This window comes from Xiphophorus maculatus, chromosome 11, assembly GCF_002775205.1.
Source record: "Xiphophorus maculatus strain JP 163 A chromosome 11, X_maculatus-5.0-male, whole genome shotgun sequence".
Classification (NCBI taxonomy): Eukaryota; Metazoa; Chordata; class Actinopteri; order Cyprinodontiformes; family Poeciliidae; genus Xiphophorus; species Xiphophorus maculatus.
In genome coordinates, this window is record NC_036453.1 from 5,914,606 (window position 1) to 5,933,715 (window position 19,110).

A 19,110-nucleotide genomic window follows, 5' to 3' on the forward strand; every position below is an offset into this window, starting at 1 on the left:
AGGACAGACATAAAACATTACATAAAAGAAAAAATGGCACACAAACTCAGAGTAAGCTTAAATCACATTATCACTGCTTTGTAATAGCTCTAAATTGTCTTCAGTTCTTCTGCATAAAATAAGAATTAAAGGCAATTGTGAAAAAGTTTACATTGAAATAAACTTTCTCTACAAACACGTAAGGTCAGGTTCAATCAACTTTTCGAAAAAGATTTCAATAAATCATCATTAAAAAAACAAAGAGACAATAGGCTACAAAAATTAGGAGTTAGCAACAGAATCAGTATTTCAGTCTGTCTCAAACCCTGTATATGACTATTTGAACAATCTAGTCATGTGGTAACAGTGACCTGAATAACTCAAACACTGTCAAATCCAAATTAACTTCAGTGACAAAGATAAATCTGATCTTACAAAAGCCTCCAGTTCAAGCCAGACTCTATGGCTTTTTCCCGACTAATTACAGAGAGAACAAGGCCCAACATATATCCATAATCCTTGGCTGTAATGACCAGATCTATTTAGTGATTTCAGACCCATCAAACCGACATGGCTCTGAGCACAGCGAGTCTACTTCATCATTGTAGCATTATCTGTTCCTTCAGAAAGTAGAAGAGTGTGAGACAGATACGGATGAAGGGCAAAGGAGTTACATCATCCCTGCATGGTTGTCAAGATGGAAATTGACTTTGGGCTTTAATTCAAGCAGTCTGATGGAAAAAAATACAAATACACAACGGTTTGTCAAGTGAAGTGCTTCACCAGAGTGAATAAAACACTTCATGGTATATCAAAGATCTTCTGGCTATTTCCATAACGGCTGACAGACTCCAATCTGTTCTTTCAGCTCCAACCACTTCTCCACAGGATCAACCTGTGATCAGTCTAAAGAAGAACTTGGATGCACTGGAAGCTCCAGAAAATCAAAGTGAATATTTCCATGACAATTTCGAATGGATCAAAATACTCGTATGGGAATTTCCATGTTTGAACAAGACAGTTGAAGGTGAAAACAAACACAGCAGAATACAGCAGATGATACTTCCCAAAACCTACATATGTTTTACTCCAAACAGGACGTCGGCCATCATGAATTGATTAAAAAGGGCGACAGTATCATGCAACCCAAAGAAACGCGTGAATCTAATGCTAGTTGGAGAGATAACTTTTTTTTTAGCCAAAGACGGAAGAGAAATCCTATAACCACTAAATTATGAGGTCATTTCATTTTTGTTTACATTTTGTGAAAAAGGAAGTTGCACTCATGTCTTCCTCAGAGGTCTTCAAATGACTTCCTTCAATAGCTGTTGGTGCAATGCCAGTACAAGCAAGGGGATGAATACGTTTTTGAAAGGTTAGATCATGTGAGCACCAGCTGAAAAAGTAACAAATGTTGGAAATTTTGTCCCCCATTCAAACCATGTCTACTGGAGTAGCAGGTGTGAAAACATCTGCTACTCCAGTAGCAGGTGTTTAATAGTTGACCTCAAATTAAATTTAATATTATGTAAATCCTATATGCCACCAGAGGTCCTGTCCAAAGCGTCCGGTCCATAACTCTTCAACTCGCTGTGAGCTCCCGGTCAGAAAGATGCATTTAGTTCACTGTCCATGAGATGATACTCAGAAAGGATTTTTTTTAATTAATTGATTTTAATTGTCTCTGCGATGAAATCTTTGCTTAATGTCTATAATGTCTACCCATGTGCACCAGTCAGGGGTGTTAATTATAACCTGTCAAATGACAGACGGGCCTTAAATTTTTCGGTCATTTAAAAAAATAACCGGTCAAATACAGAAAATATTCCGCATGCCACATGTACAATTCTATAAATCACCATTCATTTCTTAACTCTTGGTAAATACAAATTTTACCCTGAAAGAAAATTCCTGTGGTACCACATGTTGAAGATTTAACTAGCCATTCAGAACTAATCTTCTTAAAAACCTTTGCCTCTAACTGTACATATCTGATATATTTATTCCATTTGACTCACAAAACACAGCTGCTCATCTGAAAGCCCAACTGCATGATGCTCCATTTATTATTCATCTATGAAGAAAGAGGAAAAATAGGATGAGAGCAAAAAAAGTTTGAAACTTTAAAAAGATAAGGCAAAGTGCTGACTTATGAAGAGTGAAATTGAGATGAGCACAGATTTTAGTGCAGACAGGTGAAGCGGGTGTTGTGTAGAGAAGTGTGCCAGAGTCCTTTGAGAGCATTAACCTGAAACTGTGGAACAAGGTTTAATTAGCTTGAGAGAAGTAAGGGGTTCAAATTATGATGAGACTCTCAGAGAATGATAATCAAAAATAGGAAAGCCAGAGTGAATAAATGATCACAGGGACTTTCTCTAATGCAGCTGGATGTTCATAGAAAATGTCTGAATTACATCTCAAAAAGCTCAGTGATTCTCAGGAACAGAACTAATTTCCTTTTAGAAAAAGATAATTACAAAAGAAAAGATAGCAAATAGCCCCATTTTGTTGCATCATTTTCTTACAGTTTTACCTAATCATCATGAAGACTTGTCAAGATATCCAAAAAATGGGAACCCAATTTGTCAAGATTCCTGCTCAGAAAAATATAGACCTAGTTGCACCTCTCTTTCACATGAAGACTTTGGTGACAAAAGTTGGCTCCCTCCAATTCCTGGCAGAAACTAGTTTCTACACTCTCAAAACTGCTGAGTTACATTTTTCCCCTGATCCTTGGTTTTATACTGATGGAACAAAATAATTTAATTACCATTTGTGGTAAAACTATGTCATAGTCAATTGGCTGAGAGGAGAAACATCATTCTTTAAAGAAAACCATTTCAAACTTTGCAATTACGTGGTCAGACTTCCCTGAACCATTACCACGTTATTAAATATGATTAATAAATTATGGTATACAGAAACATTAATGTCAATGAGTTACAGTAATAAATGTCCCCCAGAGTTTGGTGACTTAATATACAGTAACATCATTTTTTTAGACACAATTGAATTTGCGTGTAAATTCAATTGTGTCTAGTTAAATTAGACAATTTAATTGATGTTCACTGGAAGATCAGACATATCATCTCCCAGTGAACGAAGACTTGAATCCCAACTGAATTGTTTAATAATCTCTTGGTGAATATTTCTCCAATTCACAGAGTATTATTGTCTAAAGCCACAGAGCAACCCTGTTTTTATGAATTAACCTGCATTTACCTCAAGTTGAATTTGTTTTTTATATATAGTATAAAGTTGTTATATTACTAGTTTGACATGTATGAAATAATTCACACTTGTATTAGTTTTAGACTTTTAAAAATATATTCTCTCATCTAATGGCATTATTCCCATTAACTTATTATTTATTTGTGTTGAACTTCTTGGTGATTACGCAGACAACAATAAGAGGCTGTTGCCTGCAGCTCTTCACAACAGTTCACATTCTTACACTTGTTCTACAACTTTTTGCAATATTTATATCCTAAGTGGCAAAAGGGAAAAGCCAAGAAACGACACACATCCATTTATAAAAACCAATTTATAGGTAAGAAGTACTACGATTTGTAATAACGCATATATCCTGAGGCTGCCTTTAAAAAAATGGTTTGCTAGAAAAAGTTTTTGGAGAAGGTTGCTATTGTCATGTTGTTGAGAAAGCTATGATCTCTTCTTACCTTATGAAAACATAAAGGTATTTCCTTTCCTGCCTGAACTCTCTGAAAATATTTCACTTATTAATGATCCTATGTTGTAAGGAAGAATACAAGCAGATAGAGAGCCTCAACATGTACCAATGAAAATTTCTACATTAAGCTATTTGGATATCAGCAAAATATGAAGCTTCAGTTCCACTCTGCCTCCTTTCTTTTCTGTATGAATGTGTAAAATATACTCCAAAGTTTCTTTCTGTCTCTTTGTAAAAAAAAGAAAGGTCCATATCTCTCATTGTGCAGGCGAGCGGACTGATTGGATTTCTCTGTTACAGGGACCTGTCAATGGAAATAACTTCAAAGAGTGAACAGAAATATGAAAAGGTGCTCCTAAGAGGGCCCAGGCTCAGTGGCTAAGTGGGAAAAGGGCACCCTGTCACAAAGAGAGGAAGAGTGAAGACTGAAAAGTAATGAATCTTACAGTACATGGCAGCTGATTTTTTCCCCAATAGAGGACAAGGTCAGAAGTTATGTTGAAGGAGATGATGTTCATTACTGAATATGTCAATATTCTTGACATATTTCCTAAAAAAAACATTACAAGTAAACAAGTCTTGGCAATATAAATGATTCTTTTTAAATTATGCATATGCTTTTAATGACACCTTCATGGCAAAATAAAAAAGCCTGTAAATAAAAGTCTTTTGTGGTCTTTGGACAAAGGAAGCAATTCCATTTTCTGATGTATTTTACACACACAGAGCTCTGCCCAAAATAATATAACAGGGCTGATTGTATATTTAGATACAAAACTATTTTGTTCACATGAATTGCAAAACATTTCTTAAAACATATTAGTTTTGATATGAGATTCTCTTGTCCAATTTTAAAGTGGCTCTAATACCATTTCTTTAAAATGAAATAACATTTATCAAAAATACTGTTTTAAGGACCATCTCTTCAGTATCCTGTTCAGACAGCTCTTCTCAATGTGCTTCATAACTTGTCTGTCATTCTATCATTGTTTCTTAGTTCACCTAAGTACCTAAAATGTTGCCAGACATAACTGGTGGGTGCTTATTCAGTGCTTCTGAAAAGCAGTAATAACCAGCTTAAGGACCAACAAGAGCAAACTGTCAATACAAGAAAGCAAAGCAGGAAGTATTTCCATTTTAACTTCACATGAGCATATCAGTGTTTCAAGGTAAAGTCCCTCTCTTTTATATCCTGTAGTCATATTTCTTTGAACTTACCGCACCAGGTAAACTCATGCAGACAATGAGTTAGCACTTTGAGACAGACATGACTGGTTAGTCATTTGTGCTACTAATTAAATGTGACTGCAATGCATGTGCAGAAGAAGTATGTTGACATCACACAGCAGCATACGACTTACAAAAGTAATAATGGATGCCAGCTTAAATAGATCAATTGAAAGTTATTCAGCAATGGGAGCCAACAGTATTGTCACAAGATTATAACACCACCAAGGAAGCTAATAAAAGAAAGTACAGCTAATAGAGACGGCCTTTTGTGGAGCATTGACTGCGACATCTGTATTGAAGTCTTTTTGGATGTGTATTCAGAGTCAGGAGTGGTAGGATTGTGATGTGATGTGAAGAGAAGTGAAGCGCTATAAGTTCACAATTTTCCCAATTATAATTTTTAGCCTTTGTGTTCGTCTGAATTCACTGCTTCTGGCTTCTGCTGGTGCAGAATTATGATGAATGTCTCACATCAATAAAATAAAAGTTGCATAAAATGCAACATGACCGTTCAAACTGAAAACCCTTTGAAAACAGTCGGATACATTTCCGAAGTAGAACCATAGATGGAAGTGGCACAAATTGGATATTTTGGGGGTGAAAAGATCAGAATTGTGTGGTTTAGACAACCATGAAAAAGTTGGATTTGGGTTGCATATGTGCAAACAAAACAGATGCGTGTTGCATTCAAATGCGGTGTGAGACCCTCCTCATTTGTGACATGCAATTTCCCCTTCCATGCCACTAGCTCATACATTTACCAACAGATTCTACATAACACTGTGACCACTTACGTTGGACTGTTTAAACTTGTGATTATCAATTGTAACACCAAGACAGATGTGTAAAGTAAAGTTTGAATGATGCTCTGTTTCATAGAACTCATTAATCTGAGAACTGTTATCAAAAGTTAGGAAGACAATTACTGACACAGGAAATGTACTGTTTCAGTACTATAAAACTATAAAACAGCAGTGAGTGATTGGTCATGGTATCTTCATCTATGTCAGCAGATGGTGTAGATACCCAGTTCAGGTTTGGTAAGTAGAGTAGGTACATACTTTACTAACCAAACTTTTGCAGAGGTCAGAAAGCTTCCCAGGTGAGTGTTGCAGTAGTGGATTGAACCAAGAAAATTGAGAAGAAAATCATATAGTGGTACAAAGTAACCTCCAGGCATGTTATTGCTATGAAGGCAGAGAACCTGGCTGATTCTCCTATAGTATGGCTCAAGGAGTTGACGAGCTGTCAACAGGTGGTAGCAGGAACAGTCCAACCCTCAAGAAGAAAATGAACAAATAAAGAAAAAAGAACAGAGAAAGAGGAGAGACAAAACACATCCACACACACAAACCACCTTACCAATCGGATTACAGATGGTATTATATGCCAGTAAATGCATAACCGACTTACTTTTAGTTTGGAAAGAATATAAATGTACATAATTTAAATTGAAATATAGCATATTGTCTGTTAAACTTTTCTCATGGGATATTGGACTGATGGAGGATCAAACTGCAGACAAGAGTTCAGGAGCCAAATGGTCATGAAACAGAATATATTTAGATTTTGGGTAAAACTATTTATTTATCTAAATCTATGCAACAAATTGTAGTCTAACAGAAATGAGCTCAGAATTGCCAACAAACACTATTGTTACATTTTAGTTATTTAACTCCAACTTTCTCCAGCCTCAAAGAAATCTATAAGAAAAAAGGAATAAAAATCTTAACAGAATTCAGGACAAGAGAAGCCTGACCTCGAACACTTGGCCTGGACAAAGGCCTTGCAGAGAATTTTTTGAGTCTGATCAAACTCTTAAATGTCTCTGTGAGAAAAGACAGAAGGAATGGAGCTCCTGTCAGAGACAGTTTTTCTTTTCCAGCAGGTTTTGTCAGATTGTCTGCTTGTCTGCCTTGCTGGAAGTCAAGGTTTGGCAGAATACATCTAAAAGTAATCATGTTCTTGGGTTTTGAATTGCACAACCCATGAGCAATCATTATAATGGAGGCTGCTTTGCATCTTTACTGTAAACACAATACACTGAGTCACTTCCTTCATATACTTAAAAAGATGCAGGTGCATAATTTAGGGAAGCTGTTGTGTCTTCTGCTTACCTAATTCCTTAGCAATTGTTCTGCACTTTTTAAACTACCTGTAGCAATGAAAGGCAAAGAAAAACAGATGCTGCTCATATTCAAATTCAGTTTTCTTTTTCATCCCTACCACTCTGCTTTTTCATGTGTTTCTCTCTCAACTCTTTTCCTTCCATAGCAGTAGTTTGAAAAGGTTCTGTGCAGTTTGAGCTGTCACATATTCGATAATGGTAATGACAGTAAAGACAGGCAGAGTAATCTTACTTCTGCTTCATTGCCCCAGAGATGCTCATGATTGGTGCTCAACTGCTCCAAGAAAATGGTTGTAATTGTTTGTCGATTTATTTCCGTTACCCATTTTTACAAATATACTTTCTTTTCTGTCAGAATGGAAAATGCTTTTTCAAAGGACTAATGTAATTTAAGTTGGTCAGCCTAGTTTTGTTTTAGTTATGTAGCTGAACTATTTAGAACTGCACTTTTTTACTATATCATTTTACTTAAACTTCTTCAGACATCTGCTGATTTGTTATGAAAAAGCCATTTTTGTTGCATTTAGTTTGTATGGCATAAAGGTTAAGAAATAAAAAGTTAAACTTCTAATTTATTACCACAGGTGTCCTACTACACAAAAACTTTAAGATTAGTACAAAAAAAATGTGTATGAGAACATGTTTAGGCAACAAAAGATGGTTGCCAAGGGAGATTCAAAGATACCTCAAACATGCATGAAAGAGTCAAAACAACAAACCAGGTATGTTTTTTGATGACAGAACATTATAACATTATAACATTATAATATGACATAAATTTAAAATAGTCCATTTTAAATAATGACCCTCACAGTTTTTAACTACTGGACTTTGTAGGAACTTTATCAGATACTTCACAAACAACTGCAATAATCTACATAATAGCCAAATTTCAAAATGCAATCCAAAGTCAGTCACTGATTCTAATTGTTAAACAATATTTTTCCTAGACACAATTTCAGTTCACCAATTTCTCTTGAGACTAGTGTTTTGAGACAGAATAATATCCACACAACGCCATCTGTCAGAAAGAATGATTGCTGACGTTTATCAATCCAGTCATCTGTGCTTTCACACACTGTCAAGAAAACTGTCTTCAGATTGAATGTGTCACATTTGTAATGATGGACTAGCTTGAGGAGAGAGCGAGTTACATAAATCACAGATGTTTTTCTGTACTCAAACATATTTGACACACACAAATTGCAGCTACATAAAAAATGGTGTGATTTATTAAACACACCCCTACCATATTCAAAAGCAAAGCCTGTTATCTACTTTTAACCTGTCCTGTATCTATTGCCTAATTGCTCATGTCTGATTGATGGGTTTCACAGACGAGACTATCATCTCTTTGTCACATAGAACTAAAGACATTGCATATCATTGTCTCGAATGATAAGTCATATCTGCTGAAATTATATTAAACTGTAAATGTCTAAAAGCTAATAATATGCAAACCCCGAGGCCTGGGCTTGTTAGAAGTGATAAGGACATTAATCTTTGTACCAGATCAGTGAAGTTTTACAGCGGGTCTTGCTGGATGGTGCTGCAAATTTGGTTTACACAAAGAAAATAATATTGTACGGATTTCACAGTGAGGTCACCATTGAAAGTCAGCCATTAAGGAGGTTTTTTGGACAGAAACAAATCTGAAAGAGAGAAGGAAGATTGGAGAATGGAGAGATAAAAAGCGCAGCATTCGCAAGTTCTGCTGTCTTTGATGGTGTTAAAGAGAAAATGTTCTGGATAGACAATCCATGCCTCTGGTGACATCCTTCCTTTGTGTTTCTGTTTTAAACTAGAGGCTTCCACATTTTTTCCTTTCTTGTTTTTTCCTCCTTTTCTGTTGCTCTATTCACATTCGCCTCCATTCCCTACATGCCTCATTCCACTTTCTTTCTTTCAGGCCCTCTCCCTGTTATGCCCCTGTCTCTTGGTTTCATTTTCAACTATCCCATTCTCCCTGCTTTCTTCATATTTCTCTCCAGTCATTTGCAAATTCTCTTTCAGTCTTTTATGCTCCCATTCTCAACTATTCTGCCTACCAACCCCCTTTGTTGTTTTCTTTCCCTTTCCTCCTTTTCTCTGGGTGGATGGTTTGCTGTTCTCATGCATGCAAACCACATCTTCCAATATCTGACCAAGCACCTGGCAGGCGTTAAGCTGCAGAGACCAATCCGTTACCTTAGCTGGCCTTCAAACTGAAGTGCTTTTCAGAGGATCAGAAGAGTCCAAGCAATCCCACTGACATACAACAATGCAACTTCTCAAAGGTGTCACGTTGTTTTTGTGCAAAAATAACTAAAATAATAATCATACACAGTATTCAAATACATGTTAACTGAATTAGACAATCAGCATTTCCAAGTAGCATTCAAGCAGTATGAGGGCCAATAGTTGCTTCTTATTGACGGTGGCTAAACATGCTTGCCCTTGAAAAGTAAGACAATGACCTGATTGAGATGCAGTGGCTGAAATGGGTTCTTTCACTGTGAAATCTTTCAGAGTTGGAATAGAGAATAAGCAGATGAAGATAATGGAATCGTTCAGATTGAAAATGGAAGAGGACAGTTTAGCCATAATCACATCTCCTGTTTCAGTTTTTCGCTCTCTGCCTCCTTTTCTCTACTTCTCATTCTGTTTAGTTTTCTCCACCATAAGCATGCAAACACTATCACTCTTCTCCTTTACTGTTCTGTGCTTTTATTTTCCCCTCCAATTCCTAATGTGGCAGCATGGAACAGAACCTGCATAAAAAGCAGTATCCAATTAGGATTTCTCTTTTCATGTTGAGGCACTGCGCTGAATATAAAAAGGGGTGAATATGCACGCATGCTCAGGACATAGTCACTGACAGCATGCAAATTCTCACACTTTCAGGCACTCAAGCAGTGATGCCACAAACACACTTTAACACACGCGCATGCACAACTGTAGAAGCCCAGCTTCCCTCTTCACTTTTAGCTACCATCCAAGGCTATTTGAATATGAAACCTCAGTGTCATTTTCACAGCCAAAAGAAATAAAACACCAAAAGAGCCTTTCTAGATGTGTCTATAGTGCTTGGACAAATGTGCAAATTAAAAAGTTTATCTTGGAAAGTGCTTACTGTAAAGTAGCAGCAGTGAGCTTGAGGTGAAATAAATAATTCTTCTCTCTTAGGTGCATTGCAAATCAATACTCTTTATGTAACGATTTTAGAATAAAGTGCCTTGCAAAAGTATTCACTCCATCTGAACTCTTTCACTAATACAAATCTGAAAAGTGTGGACAGCATTTGATGTAACCCGTTTGATACACATGAAAAAGCTTCAGTTGCTTTCATAAATGACACAATTAGCAAATACTATTTTAACTCTACCTGTCCATCTTGTGACGGGACGTGAAATTATATTTGTTGTAAATTGGTGGTTTATGAATAAACTGAACAATAATTTACCTCACCAGATGAGGCGTCTTACCCACAATGACAGACATATAAAGCAGAGGGTCGAACCGGCAACCCACCGGTTACAGGGTGAACTCCTACTGCATGAGCTACCATTGCCCCATTTTAAAATATATTTATTTGTTTTTAACTTTTTAGTTACATGTTAAGTATAAATATATACGTATTCAGGATCTTCTGTCATTCGTCTGGGGTGTGTTTGACTTTTAATTAAATCACCACTTGATTTCCACACTCTTGTCTATATTTTGATCCACCATTCAGATCACAAAGGATGACATAATGATCTTAACAAGATCTACGAGAAAATACTTTTTGTGATTGGATACAGTTTTAATGCTGAAAATCACAGCTTTTTATTTTATGATGAGAAAATCTCTGTCACTGAGTGAGATCTCAGTCGACTGGACACTGTTGCAGTGTTTGCTGATCTAACTGTCCTGTTCCACAGTTGGGATGCTCACAAAACCTTTTCTGGACAATGTTTGGGAAAATAACATAACAAATGGCAAAAGAAAAAAATGTAAAACTTTAATGGGATATGAAAAAAAGTTTTGTAAGAACTGTTGAAGCTTAATTTGGTCTAATGGGATCTAAGCTGTACTGAGGTTTTAAATGCCACTGAAAATAAAAGATCACAAAACCACACAATGTTGTGCACAAACCTCATTATTTTTCCATCTGCTGATTCCTCTTTTGTAAACTTTAATTCACTAAGTACTCCTTCATATGTTAACTGAGAAAGAAACAAGCAGATGCCGAGATGGATTTTTATTTACTGGCACATTTTGTTGTTACTGTCATCATGATCACATCTTTTTCGCCTGGCATGAGCCATATGCCTAATTTCTGAGTCAGACAAAGTCATCCGTTTAAGCTCTATGGAGCTTTTTCTACATGGCTGAAATATATCAGCCAGCAAGACAAAGCAAGTGGGATTTCTGTTCACGGCCAACAGAGGTGGGGGAGAAAAGAGAAAAAAGAGCCAGTTGGGAAAAGACAATAATTCAAAACCTGCCAAAATCATTCTTCCCTCTCTAATTCCCAGACGAGGAGGTGGACTTGGTCACTAAAGCTCTCTGGTAATGTATTATGGAGGCTCTGGATAAGATGGCTGTTCTGCTGCTACACAAGCAGATTTGGATGTCGGCACCAAACCCTTCACTTCATTGCCGTTTCTTAAAATAAAGCCTTTCTGGCTCCATGACTGTTCTATCTCAAGCTGTAAAAACAATTCTTCTAACTGCTGACTTAAAAATGAATCTCACTAGATTCTCAGTGCAGACTGATGCAACAGGAAGTATGGAGTGTCCACCAACATGCATATTTGTTTCTGGCTATCGGATGTCTGTACCTATAAGTGATGAACCATTGTGTCCTTTACTCCTGCTTGTCAGTCAACATCAATTAAGAACAAATAACCTTGATATAATTAGGACTGTTTTTCATTGTACTAGGCTATTGCTAGTCTTTTGGATCCGTAAGCACAAATGCTGAACTGGAAATGTATAATATTCTGAAATTTGTGAGTGGATTTCCCTTTATTTGATGCAGTTTTTTTCTAATGTCTTTGGAGCATTTCTCTGATCTAATAAAAAGTCTCATAACTGTCAGTTCAACCTCCACCACATCTAACCCTTTGTGCTCATCATAATAGCAGTTTCTCATTCTTTCTAACAAATTGAAAATCATTAAGACCTGCATTAATTGCTTTTCTACAACACTCTATTCTTTTATAACAACATTTGCTTTGCCATGTTTGTCATGAACCACTCTAATGAGTGCTGAATAGTCATTCTCTCTAAAACTAATCGTCCTCATTTCATTGCTTGATTCATCACAAACAAATGTTGAACTAGTTCTCAAAATCTGTCAAATTTTATGCATTTTTTTATCATCCTTACTAGAAAATATCTCCCAAATTGAACAATTTCTCTCAGATGAACCTGATGATTTTGTTTTGCATTGCATCTTTTGACATTTAGAGAAAACATATGACAGTGCTAAAAGAGGAGTCATGACATTGGATGAGAACTATCTTAGAGTGGTGCAGGACATGTCTGAGATCTGTGAGACAGCAGTGAGGGGTGATGGAGGAGTGACAAAATAGTTCAAGTTGGAGGTGGGGCAGCATTAAGGATTGGCTATAAGCCCCTTTTTGTTTTGGAGGCAAAGTCAGAGAGACCAGACTGAGATGGTTGGATGAGGTTCAGAGAGCAGACAATAATTATATTGTTAGAAGGATGCTGAGGTTGGAGTCAGGAAGAAGCCAGGAAGAGTGAATCGTAGATTTATTGATGTGGGAAAGAAGACATGAAGTTAGTTAGTGTAAGGGTAGAGAATGTAGTCAAAATCCCAAGAGTCACAATAAACAAAAAATCTTTTAAACCCCCCAAAAAACAGGTCAGGAAATTATGAACCATTAGACGAAGGTAATGGTGCTGTTGATTGTATAAAAACCTTTCATTTGAAACAGCTGTTTGTGCTATTGGTGCTAATGCACCAGTAACAATGCACCAGTAAATCACCTGCATTTACTGGATTTCCACTTTTAAATGAAATTGATATGCAGTGAAATATACACAATTCATTTGAAGTATTACTTGCAAAAATGATGCACCTGTTTTACTTGCAGATTGAGATTTGTGTGAAAAAAATAATTCATGGGAATAAATCCTGGCATAACAACAGCAATGTTTCTCTTGTGCTATAAGAGGTGATTGTTTAAATTCAGCGTGACTGACAGGCTTGATAACTGGGTCAGAGCAAGGTAAAAGAAATGAGAGCAAAAAGAATAAAGCTCAGATAAATGCGGATGCAGTACGAAGTTATTTTGGAAGGAGTCTGTATATGTGAGGATAAGAGGTGCACAGGGAATGGCTGATGCGTCTCGGTACATTTGACACATCTCGCAGCCTCTGGCATCAGATAAGTCAGCTGGCGGAGGAGAAGTATTTTAAAAATCTCTGGGATTATGATAACTCCTGTTGAATCTTCTTATAGGTAGACGTGAAAGATTAATGTGGACCTTTAAAAAGTGATGATGGAAGTCATGAAAGTTAACTAAGCTCCTTCATGCTCAACAGATCACTCAAATAGCTTATCTTTCAAACAGCCTCTGTCATTCTGATTCTCTATTAAGTAAATCCTAAAGTTCACTGTAATAGATGGTAACCCTTTGTCAGCCTGATAGTTGGTCAGCTGTGTGATGAAAGTGAGGGGAAAAAAGATGAAATATAAGTCAAAGTTTTTTCCTGTGATGATAGTTCAGATGATTTCTGTTGATTCTTTAATAATCCATATAAAATGGTACTTTATTTTTTAAGACATGTACAGATTCACTCACAGCGCTTAGTGTTCAGAGGGAATTTTGCTTTGGGTGTCAGAATATAAGTATCTGATCTTTTTAAAACTTTGTCAATCTTGTTGATATAAAATAAAAAGACCCAACAATGTCAGCAACAATATGTTACAATATATGTTTTCCTCATTTGTAAATATTGATTGAAACAATGAGGCTTTTTCATTGAATATATGGGTGGATTTTAATGGAGATACTAAAAGACACACTGGTGTGTCTATCTGGCAACTGGAAGCTGCTTCTGATCCACTTCTGGTGAGATGCCACCTTATCCTTTAATCTGTGCCCAGCCCTTTCAAGTAACCGTGACCTGGCTTTCCATCAAAACTTACTCACCCATGAGACAGTTTTTATGTTTTTTTTGGCGAGAGGATATGGGTATGGTAGCTGTATAGGTGTTTTTCATACAAAACAGACAATGAAGTTTGTGTGTGGCAAGCATTTCTGCAAGGTAGAAACTGTTCCCCATCCTGCTTGTAAATCTAACATGATGCCTAAAAACATGCATTTTTTTAAATGTTTTTTTTAAATGCCAGTACACAGTGTCTTCCGCAAGTAATAATACACCCAAATATTTTTTTAATGTCTTTCCTGTTGCAAACTCAACCTACAACATACTGTATTTAGACCAACAAAAATAATTCAGAAAAGTAAAAAAAAAAAAAAAAACTAAGCATGGTTTTTCAGTTTTTTGCAAATAAAATAACAAAAATTGAGGCATGTACTGTATATCTGCACTTTGTACAACCATTTTTTGTTGCAATTAATCCTGTAAATATTTGGGGCTATTTCAGCTTTGCACATCTGTAGTTTGAAACTTTTGCCCATTCTTCTAGGAAATAAATCATACAAGCTTAGTCAGAATGGGAAGAGTGTTGTAAACATTAAACATCAATTTTCTATCTTCCCACAGACTTTTAGATGAATGCAAGTCCAAACTTTTATTAGGTCTTCTTTTATTACCAGTTTACCTTGTGTTCATTCATTGAACAACAGTGAAGTCATGTGCAGATAATTAAGTTGAAAGACAGAGATGCGTTTGTGGTCATTCTTTTGCTTTAACAAAGTCAATTACATGTATATATATTATTATATTAGTGAAGGACATTTGAATAGCAACTGAACTGAAGCACTTCAGCCCACAACACTTGTATAGAAAAATACAGGTCTATCCAAAAAACAAAATGTAATACAACCTAATTTTACCTCAAAGGAGCAATCCTTTAGCTCAGGGGTGTCCACAGTTGATCCTCGACTGGCATCCTGCATGTTTTAGTTCTCTCCCTGGTATAACGCACCTGGATCTAATGATGGCTCATTAGAGGCCTTAGGAGAACACTGACAAGGTTGTTATTACCACCAGGGAGAGAACTAAAACATGCAGGATGCCGGCCCTCGAGGACTGACTTTGGGCACCACTGCTAGCTTGTTCAGGTTCTTTGTTGTTTCTGATTCAGACTCGTTTCACTGCTGTGTCTGAGTCAGCTAGGTCTAGTTCAGCAGACATTCCCCCAGGGTTCACACTCAGCAGTTGCCATGCTGGAGTGAAGACGTGCCGATAGTGGAAAGAGCTGCACACCCTAAAGGACAGGAGGTGCAACATGAGATAGAGTGAGAAACTACTCATTGTTCCCCCCTGCCTCACAAACACACCTCTTAAAACAGTCAGGTGTTTCAAAGGTTGTAAAAATGGCATTGCGCCTAAGCAAAGTGATATTTAGAATCACTAATAAATAAATGGGCAAGTAAAAGTAATGCAACTTCAGTGCATTATGTATTTTCTAAAGGGTGTACATAACGATTTAAATGTGAAACCCTTGTTATGTTGCATGTAAACTTTACAGTACGTCAAGACATATAAAGAACAAGGTCTTAAAAGTGAGAACAGTGTATTGTGACCTTTGGATTTAGCAAAATTTTTATGTAGGTATGACTACATTCTGAAGATTTGGCAGTGTTACAAATATAGCACCTGGGAACAAAAGCAGACTCAGGAGATATATGGTAGAGACAAGAGAAGAGGAGATTATATCAGTATTGCCAGGGCTGAACAGCTTTTTGCTCACCTCTGTTATCTCTCATCATTCCTCACATCGGCTTTCGTACTTTAAACTGTAAATCATATTACACGCTGGGTGTCTGAAAAATCTTGCATTATCTGGGAGGAATGGGCGATAATTAAAAAGAACCTTTGCTGTTCCACTACTGTCCTACTGTAACATCTTGGCATTGCTTAAAGAAATTACTTAATATTTAGAATGCCTTTTTGTCACTTCTAACTTATTTTTATTGGATAAGAAACAGGCATCTGCTGGGATGTTGCGATAAGAGGATAAATTCAGTCATCAGGCAATTTCTGAAGGCAATTGGTTGAACTCAGAGAAAAGGGGGCTGAATATTTTTGCACAATGCACATTTTCAGCTTTTTATTTGTAAAAATATTTGAGTCATGTACAGTTTTCTTTCTACTTCACAATTGTATACCACTTTGCATTGGTGATGACTGCTGATGTTTCAGGATATTCACAATCTCTGAGATTCACAGAAAACTGTCCAATAGAGAAAATATTCAGTGAGTGACAGTGATGTGGACGAACATGTATTGTTGATGTCAAAGGTCAGAGGAGAATTGGCAGACCGGCTGAAGATGACAGAAAGGCGGCAGCTGCTCAAATAGCCACTTGTTACAGTCAATGTGTGAAGTGCATCATCTTTAAATGAACAACACTAAGCTGAACCAAAATTAGACAGTAAAAGTGCAAAATATGACCTGATCTTGTCAGTCAATATTCAGAAGTTAATGTAGTGTAATTGGTAATTTTCTGTAAAAACATGAAAACATGAATCCTACCTACCTTATTATGGTTTAGCTTAGTGCTTGCGGTATAATGGTAATGGGAAAATATGCACATGCTGGACTACAATTAGACATTGTTTAAATGCCAGACCTGAGTATTTCTGCTGATTATGTCCGTCCTTTTATGATTGTAGTGTCCTGATGGCTACCTCCAGTAGAATATCATCATGTTACAAAGCTCAGATCATTAAAAACTGGTTTGTTTGGTTTTGTAGGAGGAGGAGAGATTCATATCATGGATGTGCAACTGACAAATCTGCAGCTGCTGTGTGATGCTGTCATTTCAGTATGGACCAACATCTCCAATTCATATTTCCAACACCTTGTTGAGTCTATGCTATGAATAATTAAGGAAGTTCTGACGGCAAAAATGAATCGGACCCAGTAATAGGTGAACCTTATAAAGTGTCTGGTGAGTGTATATGCAAACTTTATTTTATTAACAGGGACAGTGTGGCTTCAGATTTTGAAACAAGAGCTGCTGAAGGAAAAGAGAAACTTTTTAAAGAATTAAAGGTGACACAGGACTATACTAAATCATCTTTATCAACGACTATCAATTTCTAATTATAAGAAATGTATTTACCTTGCATTTGACAATGTAAGGCTGTGTTAAGGCAACAAAGGAGTAATTAATTATCAGTTATCAATCCAGAATATCCAATTTAAAGGAGAAAATATCTTAACTGTAATAAAATTATGTTCCTGTTTTTCCCATAATGTCCTCATCACTTAATAAACAAATGCTTCTGTTACAAAATTAATTTTTTTATGCTCTTGTTTGCATCTTTTGTGCTTTGTCTAACTTCGAATTTAAGACCCATCATGATACTGAAAATAGCTAGCTTTGTGTCCCACAGTAACAGTTTTCATACAGATTATTGTGTGTAAAGCACAGGTAGTTTTAAATTCATGTACTGTAAGCTAGTTACTAAAGTACAAGTAGCTTTAGAAGCTACTATAACTGAATGTTAGAATAGTTACACTTATAGTGCAACATAACACAACTGAGCTAAAGAACACTGTAAGCCAGTCAGATGAAATAAAAATTGAAATCTGTAGGCATAGTGTTACCCTGTGACATCCCATAACAGTCGGTAATTATGAGCAGTCCTTCAGCTAATTAACCAGCCTGCTGACGCTTTAAAGTATTTTGTGCCTATTTAATTACCGATTTGGTCACCCTGGCAAACAGATTGAAAGCTGGCCCCCAAGTTTGTTTACTTTATGTTTTTTTCTGCGGGGCTATGCCTGCCACATCAGATGGTAATCAGAAATGTATGCTGACAGGCCCTTCAGCAGCTGAAGTAAATAAACATTTCAGATTTTGCTTCAAAACCCTTTCTCTTTTCAAAATAGTACAGACACATTTTCTTGAATTTCACTGTGTATCAAGGATTTTTTAATCAAGGATTTTAAATTTGCAAATACAACAATGTCTTCAAATTGTTTGCATGGAAAAAATCTGTTTTTCATTTGTTTCTTATCCACTATGTACATTGAAATCTACTGGAAAAAATCTGGTAATTGAGAGCCTGATTATTAGAAAAGTTATTATTTTCAGGCTAGACTTGCATGATTAAAGAGATTTTTTAAAGTTAAATGATTGATCTGAACATAGAAATATTAAAAATTAATTTACATTTTTGTAAAAAATGTAGTCTGCATAATAAAAAATATATACTCTTTGATCAGTTTTCTTTTTTCCGTAGATGGTACAGAATCGAATGATCACATGTAAGATAAATATCCAAATAAGTGACTTTTTTTCCAGTCTAAAAATATTGTTTGCCATCAGTATTATTTTTCAATATAGAATTCCCAAATGCTTGTTCTCATTCTTATTTTATGCTTTGGGCAAACCCAGCTTTATAAATATTTCAGTGTCCTATTAGGCTCCAGAGTTGTATTCGTCAGGTTCTCTGACTTTTAGTTCAACTATCTGAGTAAGAGTTTTGCGCAGCATTTTCACATTACTCTTCAATGTCCCTAGAGCTCTCAATTCTCTATTTCCTTCTGATTTAAACTATTTTATGCCTGGGCCTTGAAGGCAGCAACGATCCAAGACGGTAGAAATGACTGACACATCATTCTCTCCTCGCTCATCTTCTTCAGTTTTTTTTCTTCTAAATATGCTTAATCTTTCAGTCTCTATATAATAAATTCTCAAGACTTTTCTGCCTCTGTTCTTGTGTCTAACTGTTTCACTGCACATTTTACTTTCTACTCAGGATTTCTTTAGTCTCCACTTACTCTCACTCAATCTCCCATTTTCTCTCTATATCTCTTCATCCTGTCCTTCACGGATAATTTACCAAGAGGAGCATTCATTTACCTTATAACCTTTATGCTTTCAACACTATTTTACACAAAGTAACTTCGTAGGTGAGAAAACAAGTTAAGGACAGCAGCG